The sequence below is a fragment of the Rhinoderma darwinii genome, chromosome 8 (assembly GCF_050947455.1).
Source record: "Rhinoderma darwinii isolate aRhiDar2 chromosome 8, aRhiDar2.hap1, whole genome shotgun sequence".
Classification (NCBI taxonomy): Eukaryota; Metazoa; Chordata; class Amphibia; order Anura; family Rhinodermatidae; genus Rhinoderma; species Rhinoderma darwinii.
This window is the reverse complement of record NC_134694.1, coordinates 101,214,167-101,228,951: the sequence shown is the minus strand read 5'-3', so window position 1 is coordinate 101,228,951 and position 14,785 is coordinate 101,214,167. Positions and strand designations below refer to the sequence as shown.

The 14,785-nt window shown below is 46.4% G+C and overlaps 1 protein-coding gene across 1 annotated transcript in view; it reads right to left on the bottom strand.

The window, feature by feature from the left end:
• TMLHE (trimethyllysine hydroxylase, epsilon) overlaps positions 1-4,381 on the bottom strand; it is a 35,380-nt gene extending 30,999 nt beyond the window's left edge. Inside the window, exon 1 of the mRNA XM_075836001.1 lies at positions 4,332-4,381. The gene's annotated coding sequence lies outside the window, so the exon portion shown is untranslated. The remainder of the gene's footprint in view (positions 1-4,331) is intronic.
• Between the last annotated feature and the right edge of the window lie 10,404 nt (positions 4,382-14,785).

The window sequence follows — 14,785 nt, the reverse complement described above, 5'->3', positions numbered from 1 at the left end:
GAGGATTCAGTCTTTGAGCGGACTGAAGGTAAGTGAGATTCTTGTGGTCGGTGAAGATCAGGATGGGGTGAGCAGCGCCCTCCAGAAGATGTCTCCACTCCTCCAGGGCCAATTTGATAGCCAGTAGCTCCCGATCTCCAATGGAATAATTGCGCTCAGCAGAGGAAAACAGTCTTGAGTAGTAGCCACACACTACTGCTTTTCCTTTGGAGCTCCTCTGGAACAGAAGTGCGCCTGCACCAACAGAGGAAGCGTCCACTTCCAGTGAGAACTGCCGAGATATTTCAGGGTGATGGAGGATCGAAGCTGAAGTGAAGGCTTTCTTGAGGCTAATGAATGCGGACTCTGCCTCCGGAGTCCACACCTTGGCGTTCACACCCTTCTTGGTAAGGGTAGAGATGGGGGCCGTCAGAGAAGAAAAGTTCGGAATAAACTGCCGGTAGAAATTGGCCGAAACCCAGGAACCGCTGTATGGCCCTTAGGCCTTGAGGACGTGGCCATTCCAGGACAGACTTTAACTTCTCAGGGTCCATCTTAAGGCCTTGATCCGAGATGACATAGCCCAGGAAGGGCAGAGACCTCTTTTCAAAGGTGCATTTCTCTAACTTGGCATACAAGCGATTCTTTCTTAGTCGCAGAAGAACTTGACGAACGTGCCTCCGATCGGTCATCAGATCTGGGGAGAAGATTAGAATATCATCGAGATAAACTACAACACATGTATAGAGGAGATCTTGGAAGATATCATTAACGAACTCCTGAAATACTGCGGGAGCGTTACACAGTCCGAAGGGCATCACTCGGTATTCGTAGTGCCCATCGCGGGTGTTAAATGCTGTCTTCCATTCGTCACCCCGGCGAATCCGGATTAGATTATAGGCCCCTCGCAGATCTAGCTTGGAAAAATTTTTGGCTCCTCGTATGCGATCAAACAGCTCGGAAATGAGTGGCAACGGGTATTTGTTCTTGACCGTGATCTGATTGAGACCACGGTAGTCAATGCAGGGTCGGAGAGATCCATCTTTCTTTTTAACGAAGAAGAATCCTGCCCCGGCCGGGGAGGAAGATTTTCGAATAAAACCCCTCTCCAAGTTCTCCTTGATATAGGCTGACATCGATAAAGTCTCTGGCAAGGAGAGAGGATATACTCATCCACGGGGAAGAGAAGCATTGGGAACCAGTTCAATGGGACAGTCATAATTCCGATGTGGAGGCAACGTCTCAGCCTCTCGTTTGCAGAAGACATCCGCAAAACTGGCATACTGAGAAGGTAGATCGGAGAGTGACTGAGGCAGAGGGGGCACAACAGGACGGACTTGTGGCAGGCAATGGCTATGGCATCTGGAGCCCCATTGAAGAACCTCTCCAGAACTCCAGTCGAGTGTCGGGGCGTGTAGACGAAGCCATGGCCGACCCAGCAGGATAGGATTGATAGCCTTGGGTAGTACCAGGAAGGAGATCTGTTCTGAGTGAAGAGCTCCGACCCGTAATGTCACCGGCTCAGTGATGAGCATGATTGGATCAGGCAGCGGTAGACCATTCACAGAAGCAACTGCCAGGGGTCTCTCCAGACGGACTGTGGGTAGTTGAAACCGATCCACTAGATCTTGGTCGATAAAATTAGCAGCCGCTCCAGAGTCGAGATAGGCGGAGGAAGGATGTGAAGTCTGTCCGGTGACGATGGCCACAGGTATCGATAATTTGGAAGAGGTTTTAACGTTTGGAGACGTTCCACCTAGAGTTGCCTCTCCAACCAACCCTAGGTACTGGAGTTTCCCGGTTTCTGTGGGCATTGACGCACAAAATGACCCTTGAGGCCGCAATACATGCAGTCCAGAGGAGTGTCTGCGCTGCTTCTCCTGTTCAGATAACCGGACTCTGTCTACCTGCATGGGTTCCTCAGGTAGCGCACTAGGAGTGGGCAATAGTGGTCTCTGGGCAGGGGGTGCTGGTCTGTGGGCCCGGCTCTCCTGACGAACCTCTAGAGAGCGCTCCCGGATTCTCATATCAACCCGGGTGGCTAACAGGATGAGGGCATCCAAGGTAGAAGGAAGGTCGCGGGCTGCCAGTTCGTCCTTGATGTGAGAGGACAGTCCCTGCCAGAAGGTCGCCACCAGTGCCTCATTGTTCCATGCCAGCTCGGCTGCTAGGGTACGGAAGGAGATCGCATACTCCCCTACTGTGGAGCCTTCTTGCTTGAGGGTCAACAGAGTGGCTGCGGCAGAGGATGTTCGACCCGGCTCCTCGAACACGGCACGAAAGGACTGCAGGAACAAGGCTAGGTCCGAGGATACAGGTCCCTGTTGCTCCAAGATTGGGTTCGCCCATGCGAGGGCTTTGCCAGCGAGGAGGGAGATAATGAACGCTACTTTAGCCTCCTCGGAGGGGAAGAGATGAGGCCGTAGCCTAAAATGCACCGTGCATTGATTAAGAAATCCTCTGCATGCTCTGGGGTCACCGTCGTAGCGTGGAGGAAGAGGCAGAGGAACTGAGGATCCGGAACAAACAGGGGGAGCAACAGGCAGTGGCACGGCAACAGCCTCTGGAGGAAGAACCGGGGATGGAACAGCGAGTAGATCCAGGCGGACCAGAATAGAATTCACCGCCTCAAGGAGTTGATCCTGACGAGTGCGTAGGTCTTGCATCTCTGTCTGAATCTTCTGTAGTGGGGTCTTGGGCTGGCCAGCGGGTTCCATGGCCTGAGCGTACTGTCACGGACACTGGGTTTGTGGACCCACTAGGCCGCTCCGCCGTAGCGGGGAGGCAGCTGACCAGGTCACAGTCTATGTGAAAGTAAGATGGCAGACAGTAATGCTTAGGTACCTGAAATAGTCCGGGCGGTGGCTGTGGCTTCAGCACGGATGGAGGCAGGTGCGGAAAGTGGCGCCAGACGTGGCGGGCAGTATCCGATGAGCAGATGGCACTTGACGTGGCAGAAGACACTTGACGTGGCAGTTGGCACTTGACGTGGCAGAAGGCACTTGACGTGGCAGATGGCACTTGACGTGGCAGATGACACTTGACGTGGCAGATGGCACTTGACGTGGCAGATGGCACTTGAACACAGGTAGGCACAGGAACAATGCGGAATACAGGAACGGTAACAGGGCACGGGTAACAGCTGGAACGGGAGACACTAAGGGACCATTGGCGAGACAGACTGGGAAAGACTAACAACGCTCAGGCAAGGATCAGAAAGGCTGGGGCATTCTTATAGGGCAGGAAATCATGTGGGTTAATGAACATTGTTTTCATGTGCGCGCGCTGGCCCTTTAAGAGCGGGCGCGAGCGTGCGCGCGCACCCTACGGGACCCAGCCGGACGGAGCGGAAGTGAGCGCTGGCATCTCCTAGGAGGGAGACGGAGGCCAGCGCTCACAGATCCATGGCTGCGGGCGTCGGGAGGTGAGTGAACCCGACGGCCCGCGGCCATGGGCGCTACAGCCCTGTTCGCCAGCTGCCATACCCCCAAGGCGGTACGGCCCAGTGGGTCCACGAACCCTATGTGGAAAAAGCACTCTTCCCTGTAGATATTACCACACACTGCTCCCTGTAGATAATGCCACTCACTGGTCCCTGTAGATATTACCACATACTGCTCCCTGTAGATATTACCACACACTGCGCCCTGTAGATAAAGCCATGCACACCTCCTTGTAAATAGTGGCACACACATCCCTCCCTGTAGATAGTGCCATTGGGCTCCCTCTAATAGTGGAATCCCCGGCCAGAGCGTTGCCGAACGCTCTGGCTGGGGGTTTCGGTCCCAGAGGAGCACTTGACGTCACAGTCCATATATGGACAGTGATGTCAGGGGCTCTTCCAGGAGCGGAATCCCCAGCAAGAGCGTCGGCAACGCTCTGGCCGGAAATTCCGCTCCTGGAGGAGGCGTGACAGCAGCATAAGGAAGCACCCGGCGGCCGAGTGAGCCCCCCAATTGGCCCCTTACATATAATCCGCCCATTGAGCCTTTTGCTGTCAGCGAGATGCGTAGACCCCCGCTTGCAAACAGCCAAAATCCCCCCCTTGCAAAAAGCCAAAATCCCCTCTGCAAACAGTTAAAATCCCCCCCTTGCTAACAGTCGAAACCCCCCTTGCTAATAGCCAAAATCCCCCCCTGCTAACAGCCAAAATCCCCCCCTGCTAACAGCCAAAATCCCCCCTTCCTAACAGCCAAATTCCCCGCATGCTAACAGCCAAAACCCCCCCCTTGCAAACAGCCAAACCGCCCCCCCAATCCCTAGCGTCGGCCGGCGATTACTTTTTTAAGTTAATAAGGGGCAGGTGGCTGAGTGCAGTGAGCGGCGCTCAGTTGTTTTAAGACAGCGCTCACCTCAGTCTCAGCCTGGCTTCCTCTCCTCGGTGTCTTCCCTCTGGCGCTCCTGCTCCACTCTGGCACTGCGGGCAGCGTCAGGAGAGAGGAGGGGCGTCTTCTAGCATACGTGCCTATCACCGCACGTCTGCTAGATAAGGGATTTTAAAGGAATAGCGCGGCGGTTGGAGGGTAGGGAAATAAATATGGAGAACAGCCCTAAAAGTTTACTGGAGGACCGGCCCGGTGGGCATCCAGCCCGCCCCTGGACTCCCTGGGGAAGCCAGGACGGCAGCCATGAGGAGAGGCATGATGGCAGCGTCAGCACCCGGCGGCCGGGTGGGCCCCCCGAGGGTAGTGGGCCCCGGCACTTGCCTGCATTCGACGGGTGCTGACACCGGCCCTGACTAGGACAGGCTCCGGGCAGCTCCACTTGGCTTTTTTCGGATGGCTTCATGCTCAGCTATTGACTGTAATGTCCATCCATGTTGGTGCTCGGAAAAAGCCAGAAGAGCCATAGAGAGGGAGACTTGGCCTTGATCTGATCAGTTTTGTAATATTTATTACACAATAGAGCTTGTCAGTAAAGTTAGATATCCATGTTACATCTGGGTTCATGGGCAATTTGAGATTCTCCATATCCCTGGTGTTATCAGGGCCACTCTGCTTGTGAAGGGAGCATGTCTGACAGTAATATATTTTGGAATTGCTATTTAAGCGATTCACAAATATATTTTTTAATGTGTTCGCTGTGGATTTCGTGATTTCTTTTTGCCACGTCTGGACGTAACTGAGCTTCTCTGTAATGTATCAATAGAAGAAGCGGGGGCCTCGGTACAAGGGAAGAGATTAATAGTGGGAAAGTACGTCCGTGGCGTGTTCAGCATTCTTTCCCATAGAAGCGCATGTTGTTTGTTAATAAACATATACATGGAATTTTAGGTATTACTGCGCCAAACTCTACATAAAGCAGGTTATGTGCCCTGAGAAGCATTAGAACAACAGATATAATTTATCAAGTACTTGTCACAGGTTAAATAAATACGTTTCTTCTGCAGTGATTTACTTAGTTAACGGGAACTGTTGTGTTGCTTAAAATGGCAGGAAAGAGATCGGAAGTGTGCCAGAATATGCACTTTGATGTCAGAACTAATTTGAGAAGAGAAGGTCAGGGACAATGATGTAAGGCCACTCGTCTCCCACGACGACGGTCGTATAGAATAAAATCTGCTTCAGATTAACTTTTCATGTGGGTAACGGTACATTATTTTTTTTTTTTTTATGAATTATTACCTGTCTCTTTAAATAAAAACTATGGTTAAAAAATATTAACAAAACATTATAAAAAATACTGCCAGCGATTACCACGATATTTTTTTTCCCATTCAAACAAAATAAAAATAAAAATATATATTTTTTTCCTGTTAGCATGCATTGTAACTTTCACTACTCTGTTTAGGGCATAGGATCTAAATATTCTGCAAGGCCACCTAAGGATTTTAATACGGCATAGATGGAATAGAGTTTTAAAGTCCTACAGTGCCATGCCAGCACTTTGATGGTTAAAACACTGGTGACAGGTTCCATAAAAAGAAAGCCACAAATGAATTTTTTTTTTAGTTGCATTATCAGTTTTATACCTGCAGGTGTCGCTCGAGGGCAATATACATGTAAAAAGAACATAAAATTCAATCTTCAATCAATGGTTTCTTGACCTAAAAATATTGTAGTAGAAATATACAGCCTAAATGCGGACTTTAAGGCTATGTACGACTTTGAATGGATTTTTTTTTAAATTAAATTAGTGTATTTTGTGTTTTTAACCACTTTTCTAATTGACTTTGATAAAAAAAAAATCTTACATAGAAGCTGTATCGTTGTCTATCAGCCGATTCCGTTAGTTAAGCTGATCTGACGGCTCGGCTGAGAGTGGGTCCTGTGTGTGTCTAACACACAGGATCCACTAATATTGATCACATCTTGATTCATAATTTAGATGAGATCGATATTAGGTGGATCCTGTGTGTCAGACACACACAGGACCCATTCTCAAAACTGTTGGCAAATTGGCTGTCTTATAAATCTGCCATCGTAGGTTTTTTGTTATAGTTTTAATGGGAGATATATAATTATTTGCTTTTCTTGGTACCATCAAATGAATTGATTAAAATAAATTAGGAATATCTATAGAGGGGTCTGGCAGCGGCTAATTCCTCTCTCTCCGTTGAAATAAACATGGCAGACTCAGCATATTTATGGTGGACTCGAGTAAAATGTGTTGGTCAACTGACAGGGTTATTTCCATCACAGAAAGTGATGGCATAAAGCTAGGATATGCCATCACTTTCTGATCGGTGGCGGTCCGACTGCTGCTCCGACACCGATCCTGAGAATAAAGCAGTGTTCCGGCCCGATTCACCGTTTTTTTTCTGCCCAGCCGCGCTCCTGCCACCCACCCGGCGAACTTATCGCCGGTTGTCAGTTGGATGAGAGGGAGCTCCCTCCCTCTCTCCAAAACCACTCAGATGCGGTGCACGCTATTGAGCACCGCATCTGAGGGTTTAAACGGGTGAGATCGATACTTATATCGATCTCACCCGGTCGAGCAGGGACGCCCCCAGCTACCTCTGGCAGCTGAGAGCAGGGAGATTTAACAGCTCCCTGCTCTGTTTACTTATTCCAATGCCGCGACGTAAAAAGTCTATGGCATCGGAATAAGGCCCGTTAGTGACCGACGTAGAAACACTATGGGCCGGTCACTAACGGGTTAAACTGTTTTTTACAGGGTCAAAAAATTTACTATTCACTATTTTGGTTTATACCTGCTCTAAACGATAACTTTAGTTGCACAACCAGCACATCTATAAGAAGCACCTGGCACTTTTCATGCCATCAATTCTTCTGCAACTACAGGAGGCATAGACCATGAATTTGGGTGCAGCTTTGGTGCAAAATAACACAGGCAATGAGGACCAAGGAAGTGGCGCAAATGTTGCGTGGCCCTTTTCGTTTACGTCTATTGAAGGGTGTCCAATGTCTAGTTGAAATACAAGTCCAATCCTGGCCTTATATATTGCCAATCATATCCTAGACCAGGGGACAGCAACCTTCGGCACTCCAGCTGTAGTGAAACTACAACTCCCAACATTCCCTGACAGGAACATGGAGTTTGTACAGTTTGATATTACCGAGCCATAGACACTATATATACACCCATATTCTGTGTTGTGTCAGACAGACATTTTTATGGGAATATCGGACCAGTGGCTAAACAAGTTTGAGTGCTTTACTGAGCATAGCGAGGTCTTTTAAGACAACCACCAATTTTACAAATATTTTGTAGACCTCCATCATTTTTCTCTATGACATGTCAGAAGATTAAAGCAGAACCCCCTCATTTAAAGTGGCATAGCTTAAAGACAGATCAAGTAAAAAAAATCCTAAATGAGTTATTTCTGCTGCGCTGCTCCCATATAACTAATTAGCTATTTAATGAACATCCAATCAAGTCACGATAGCCGAAATAGTGGTCTACAACATATTAGGAGTTAATGCAACCAGTGGAATTCAGAATAAAGTTAACCACCAAAAGAATTTGAAAAAACTCAATTAATGGAACTAATTTTCACAAGGGAGCTCTAGCATAGGCCATAAAAAGTCAAAAGCAGAATTGCAAGAATCCCAGGGATTAATTTGTTCTTGTATAACCTCTGTACAGCAACCAATTGGGAGAGACAGAAATTCCTTCCTTATGTTGTAGTTCTCATTGCCGTGCCAGAATATGCATCCCGGGAGAGAGAGTTTCTGCATTGCTGCATTGTATTTATTTATTCCCGAACACAATCAACAACACATTGCCATTGTATTATTCTCTATGTCAACATATCATGATATTAATAATCTTAATAAAGTGCGAGGCACGCACAACAATGTCCTAAAGTCACCTTACGTTAGTAATAAGAAACACAAAGTATGACCTTCAGCTGTAGTAAAAAGGTGTGTCTGGAAAATATAAAAAAAATCTTGGCTCCTCTCTATGTGAGTTTATCATCATTTTTTGTTCTCTTTTCTTAACTTATATGGGTATGAGAGTGTAAAACCCAAACAGGATTGTATATTATGGTGGAGTTCCATTGCAGATGGTCTGGACACTTGCTACAAATATTGCGAACTGAACACCAAGTAGGTTGATAGTTCAGCGCCAGTTCTGCAGAATTACAGATTCCACAGGGCCCTTAACGCCTATTGCACCGTGTAAGCATGAGGACAGAAGAGAAATCAGCCAACAATTGCGCCCTTGAATTTTTTTGCTGACATCATTAAGAACTAATTTTTTGCTGATGGATGGACTCACTTGCTGAAAGTGTTCACCTTAATACCTGAAATTATCTTCAGCAACACAATGTGCCCCTGAATATAATACAGCCACACACTGTGCCCCTGAATATAAAGCAGCAACACTCTGTGCTCCCTGAATATAATACTGCCAAATCCCTTGTTTTAAAGGGCCAAATCCCTTTAAAACAAGGTTGTACAGCAGCTGAGATGTCTATGATACAAGGAGCCAGGCTCAGCGTTTCCAAAGTCCCCTATACAGTGTCAGTCACTATTCCCCCGTACAAATGTCAAAGAATGCCAGCCACAATATCAGCCAGTGCCACTAACAGTTGTCACAGAAATAGGCAGCCACAGTATCCCCTATATAGTGCCATTCACAAATTCCACTACACAGTGCGCGCCGCAAGAACTACACAAACCGCACAGCCACAAAGCCCTCAAATGGCTTCTAGTGCCGCAGTGTGCACTTCTTCCACATTTCCTCCAGTAGTTCACATGTAACTTCCTATATACAGTATTATTTACACACATAATTGCATAGTTGATAAGGTTGAAAAAAGTCAAAGGTCCAATCCATAATCCTACTGTGTTAATCCAGAGGAAGGCAAAGCTCCCATGAGGTTGATGCCAATTGCCTCATTAGGTTAAAATTTCCTCCCTGACTCCAAATATGGAAATCAGAATAAATCCCTGGATCAACATCCCATCTCCAGAATCTCGTACTCATAACCTGTAATATTATATTTTTAAAGAAAGGCATCAAGGCCCTTCTTGAACCTGTTCAAAGAATCAACCATAGTCTCACTGCTCTCACAGTAAAGAATACCCATCTGTGATGGTGGTGGAACCTGTTTTCCTCTAGACGTAGATGATGCCCCAATGTCCTTGTTACAGGTCTAGGTTTAAAAAGATCATTAAAAAGATCTCTGTACTGTTGTGTCATATATTTGTTCATTGTAACTACAGTAGATCGTCCCTAAGCCGTCTTTTTTGTAAACTGAATAGCCCCAAGTTTGATAACCTTTCTTGGTACTGCAATCTTCCCATTCCCTTAATTCCCTTGGTTGCCCTTCTTTGCACCCCTTCTAGTTCAGCCATGCCCTTCTTATACACAGGTGCCCAAAATTGTGCACAATATTCCATATGTGGTCTGACTAGTGATTTGTATAGAGGCAAAACTATGTTCTTGTCACGAGCATCTATGCCTCTTTTGATACATCCCATGACTTTATTTGCCTCCATGATTTTATTTGCCTTGGCAGCAGCTGCCTGGCACTGGTTACTAAAGGTAAATGTACTGTCCACCAATATCTCCAAATCTTTTTCAGTGGTAGTTTTATCCAGTGTTTTACCATTTAATGCATAATTGTAAAATCTGTTTCCTCGGCCTAAGTGTGTAACCTTACATTTATCCACATTAAACTTAATTTGCCATTTCTCTGCCCAAACCTCCAGCTTCCCCTAAATCCCTCTGTAGTATTACATTACATTATCCTCCTCTGTGTTGATTACTTTACAGAGCTTAGTATCATCTGCAATTACTGAAATTATACTCTGTAAACCCTCTACAAGGTCATTTATAAACATATTATATAGAAGAGGGCCCAATACTGGTTCCTGTGGAACCCCACTGGTAGCTGCAACCCACTCTGAGGATGTACCGTCAATAACCACCCTCTGTTTTCTATCACCGAGCCAGTTGTTGACCCAATTACACATTTTCCCCCAGTCCACAGCCTTACCCAGGTCCAGTCTAGAAGTTACTGTCACAAAGCGGGTTAGTGGACTCACTAGGCCACACCGCCGTAGCAGGGAGGCAGCTGGCCAAACAACAGGAACCCCAGAATACAAAGTCCCGCACAAGGGTACCTGGATAGTCCAGACAGTGGCCGCAGCTCTGGCACTGATGGAGATGGGTGCAGCAGGTATCGCCAAACGTGGCGGATGTCACAGATGCCGCAGGTTGCGCCAGACGTGGTGAATTCCTTCTGACGTGGCAGAAGACACAGAACGTGGCGGATGACACAGATGCCGCAGGTTGTGCGAATTCCTCCGGACATGGCAGATGACACAGGATGTGACTCGACTCCGACACTAATAGGCACAGGAACAAAACAGCACCGGATACAGGAACAGGTAACAGGGCACGGGTAACAACTGGAACGGGAAACACTAAGGGACCATTTGCAAGACAGACTGGGAAAACTAACAACGCTCAGGCAAGGATCAGAAGGGGTGGGGCCCTCTTATAGACCAGGAAATCATGGGCCGTTGATGATGATGATTTCCTGATGTGCGCGCGCTGGCCCTACGGGACGCAGCAGAACGGAGCGGAAGTGAGCGCTGGCGTCTCCTAGGAAGGAGATGGGGACCAGCGCTCACGGATCCATGGCTGAGGGCATCGGGAGGTGAGTAAATCCGACGGCCCGTGACCATGGACGCTACACTTACCTCCTCATAGAAGCTGATCAGATTGGTTGGATAGGACCGATTCCTCATAAACCCATGCTGATGTGGGTTAACAGTATATTTGCATTGAGATACTCCAGAATAGCATCTCTTAGAAAACCCTCAAATATTTTACCCACAATGGAGGTTAAACTTACAGGTCTACAGTTTCCGGGCTCACTTTTTGACCCCTTTTTAAATATTGGCACGACATTTGCTATGTGCCAGTCCTGTAGAACAGACTCAGTCATGATAGAATCCTTAAACAGCAGAAATAAGGGTCAGTCTATTACGGTACTTAATTCCTGCAGAACGCGGGGGTTGTATACCATCCGGACCCGGTGATTTGTCTATTTTAATGCTTTTAAGGCGACGCAGCACTTTTTGCTGGGTTAAGCAGGTGACATTTATTGGAGAATTTACTTTATCCCTAATTATGTCGTCTGACATTGGATTTTCATGTGTAAATACAGTAGAGAAAGAGGTGTTCAATAGATTGGACTTTTCCTCTTCCTCCTCCACCATTACACCCAGATTATTTTTGATAGGACCAACACTTTCGGTTTTCAGTTTCTTATTATTTATGTATTTGAAAAATATTTTTGGGTTATTTCTACTTTCTTTGGCAACAAGTCTCTCTGTTTCAGTCTTTGCTGCCTTTATTTGTCTTTTACACAACTTATTTTTTTCTTTATAATTATTTAATTCCATGTCACTTCCGTCTTGCTTTAGTAGTTTGAACGCTTTCCTTTTTAGCATTTATTGCCCCCCTAAATGTTTTATTTAACCACATAGGTTTCATCCTGTTTCTAGCTTTTTATTCCCATAAGGTATATATTTTTCACAGGACCTAATTAAGAGGCTTTTAAAAATGTCCCATTTAGTTTCTGTATTTTTACTTCTGAGGACATTGCCCCAGTTTACGCCCTTAAGGTCATCCCTTAGCCTGTGAAAATTGTCCTTTCTGAAGTTTGGTGTTTTTGTAGATACTTTACCAAACATCATTTTAAAGGCTACATGAAAACATATTATGTTGTGGTCACTATTACCTAGGTGACCTCCAACCTGTACTTTTGGAATCCTGGAATCTAGTAGGCCCCTCTTCTTGGATCTTGCACCAGTTGTGAAAGGTAATTGTCCTTAATTATTGTCAAAAACCTTTTTCACAGTTTATATCAGATTAGTTAAAGTCCCCCATAATAATGACTTCATTAGGATTTGCTGCCTCATCTATTTGCTTTATCAGTTGATTTTCTGCTTCTTCCATTATACTTGGAGACATATAACAAACCCCTATCGGTCTTTTATCATTCTTGCTCCCGCCCCTTATTTCTACCCATAGGGACTCCACATGATAATTTCCCTCATAGATATCATCACGCAGGATGGGTTTTAGGCAGGATTTCACATATAAACAAACCCCTCTCCCTTTCTTATTAGTTCAATCATTTCTAAACAGACTATAACCCTGCAAATTAACAGCCCAGTCATAGCGATCATCCAGCCATGTCTCACTTATCCCAACTATGTCACAATTCTCTTCCAGCATTACCAATTATAATTACTCTATCTTGTTAGTGAGGCTTCTGGCATTAGTATACATGCACTTTATGTGTTTATCCGTACCACTTTTCTTCTTATTCCTATTAACTGTTCTAACCCATTCCTCTCTTCCACCCCCAGTTCCATTTCTCAGCCCTGGCTCACTAGCTACGCCCCCGCTCTTATACAGTAATTGCCCTCCACATTCCCTCCAACCTTCTCGCCATCTTTTCCCCCAACACAGCTGCACCCTCCCCATTCAGGTGCAATCTATCCCTAAAGTAGAGTCTGTAGCCAACAGAAAAGTCAGCCCAGTTCTCTAAGAACCCAAACCCCTCTTTCCTACATCAATTCTTTAGCCACTTATTCACATCCCTAATCTCCCGCTGTCTCTCCAGTGTGGCACGTGGTACAGGCAGTATTTCTGAAAATACTACATTTGAGGTCCTTGCCCTGAGCTTGTTACCCAAGTCCCTGAAATCTTGTTTTAGGACCTTTCGCCTCCCTCTAACTTTGTAATTTGTGCCAATGTGCACTATGATCACTGGGTCATCACCAGACCCTCCCAATAATCTGTCAACCCGATTCGCGATATGTCGAACCTGAGCTCTCGGTAGACAGCAAGCTGTTCGGCATTCGCGGTCTTTGTGACAGATTTCCCCATCTGTTCCCCTAATAATAGAGTCTCCCACTACCATGACCTGTTTAGCCTTTCCTATGCTCCCTTTCCCCTCCTTACTGGAGCAGACATTCCCCTGGTTGCTAGAGGAGGTGTCTATCTACAGATAAATGGAAGTGTGTTTTTGACGTGCATTACAGTGGCGTAACTACCGCCGTAGCAGCAGTAGCGGCTGCTACGGGGCCCGCGGCATGAGGGGGCCCGTGTCGTCCGCCGGCACGGGCCCCCACCATGGCCGGAGGCTCCGCTAGCAGCCGCTATGGCTGCTACAGCGGGACGCCACTGAACACTACGGCAGAGCAGGGAGGTATTTCCCCGCTCTGCCATTTACTGGTTCCCGACCGCTGGCTGTATTTTTATGGCCAGCGGTCAGGGTCCTTAAAACCCGAGCCATAGACTTTCTACGGCTCGGGTTTTAACTTGCTGCCCGCGCGATCGGGCAGCTGAATGTCGGGTCTCCGGCTGTCAGTGACTGCCGGGGACCCTGAGGAGAGGATAGAAGCAGCTTTCGCTGCTTCTGTCTTCTCTGATCACTTGTACACAGCGCTGAATGCGCGCTGTGTACAGGAATAGAGACAGCAGCAGCGTCGCTGTCTCTATTCCTCCCGGTGATCATGTGACTGGTCACATGATCGCCGGGTGCCGTTAGTGGCAGGCTGCTGCTGGGTCTTACTAGACCCAGCACAGCCCTATTAGTGACAATCGTCACTATGAGAGGGCTGATTACCCCTGTAACTGGGGCTGCTGTGCAGCTCCAGTTACAGTGGAAAAACATGGTGTAAAAGAGAGAAAAAAAATATATAAAGTTCCCCAAAGGTCTTCTTTGACCTTTGAGGAACAGACCATAGTAATGAAAAAATAGTAAAGTGCAAAAAAAATGTAAATAATAAATATACATAAAATACCCACCCCAAAAAAAAAACGTTCCCCCCCCGCCAATCATTGTTGTAACGCTAGCGCTGACCCAATTACCCTAATATAGACATGTAATATATTACAATTTACGGTAGACAATGACGGTCACAAATAAAACGTCTATTTTAGGGTAAAACTATGTTATTACCCAAAAAAAAATAGCTGAAATGTAAAAAAGCTTATTTTTTTACTATTATTTTCAAACTTTATGAATAAAAATTCTAAAATAGCAAAAAAGGTGTGTATAAAAACGATAAAAAATGAAACCTGCATGGTTACATAGTTACATAGTTACATAGTTAGTACGGCTGAAAAAAGACACATGCCCATCAAGATCTACGGAAAAAACGTCGTAAAAATCACGTCGTTAGCCCAACAAATAAAAAAGTTATAGCCATTTAACAAACACGTGCTAAAAATGGCTAAACGGTGTCTGGTCCTGAAGGCGCAAAACAGAGCAAAAGACATGTATCCCCCCCCCCCTCTCCACAGGATCTCCACAGGACAGGGGATACATGTGTGATCGGTAGCAGCGATAGGGAGAACGGGGGAC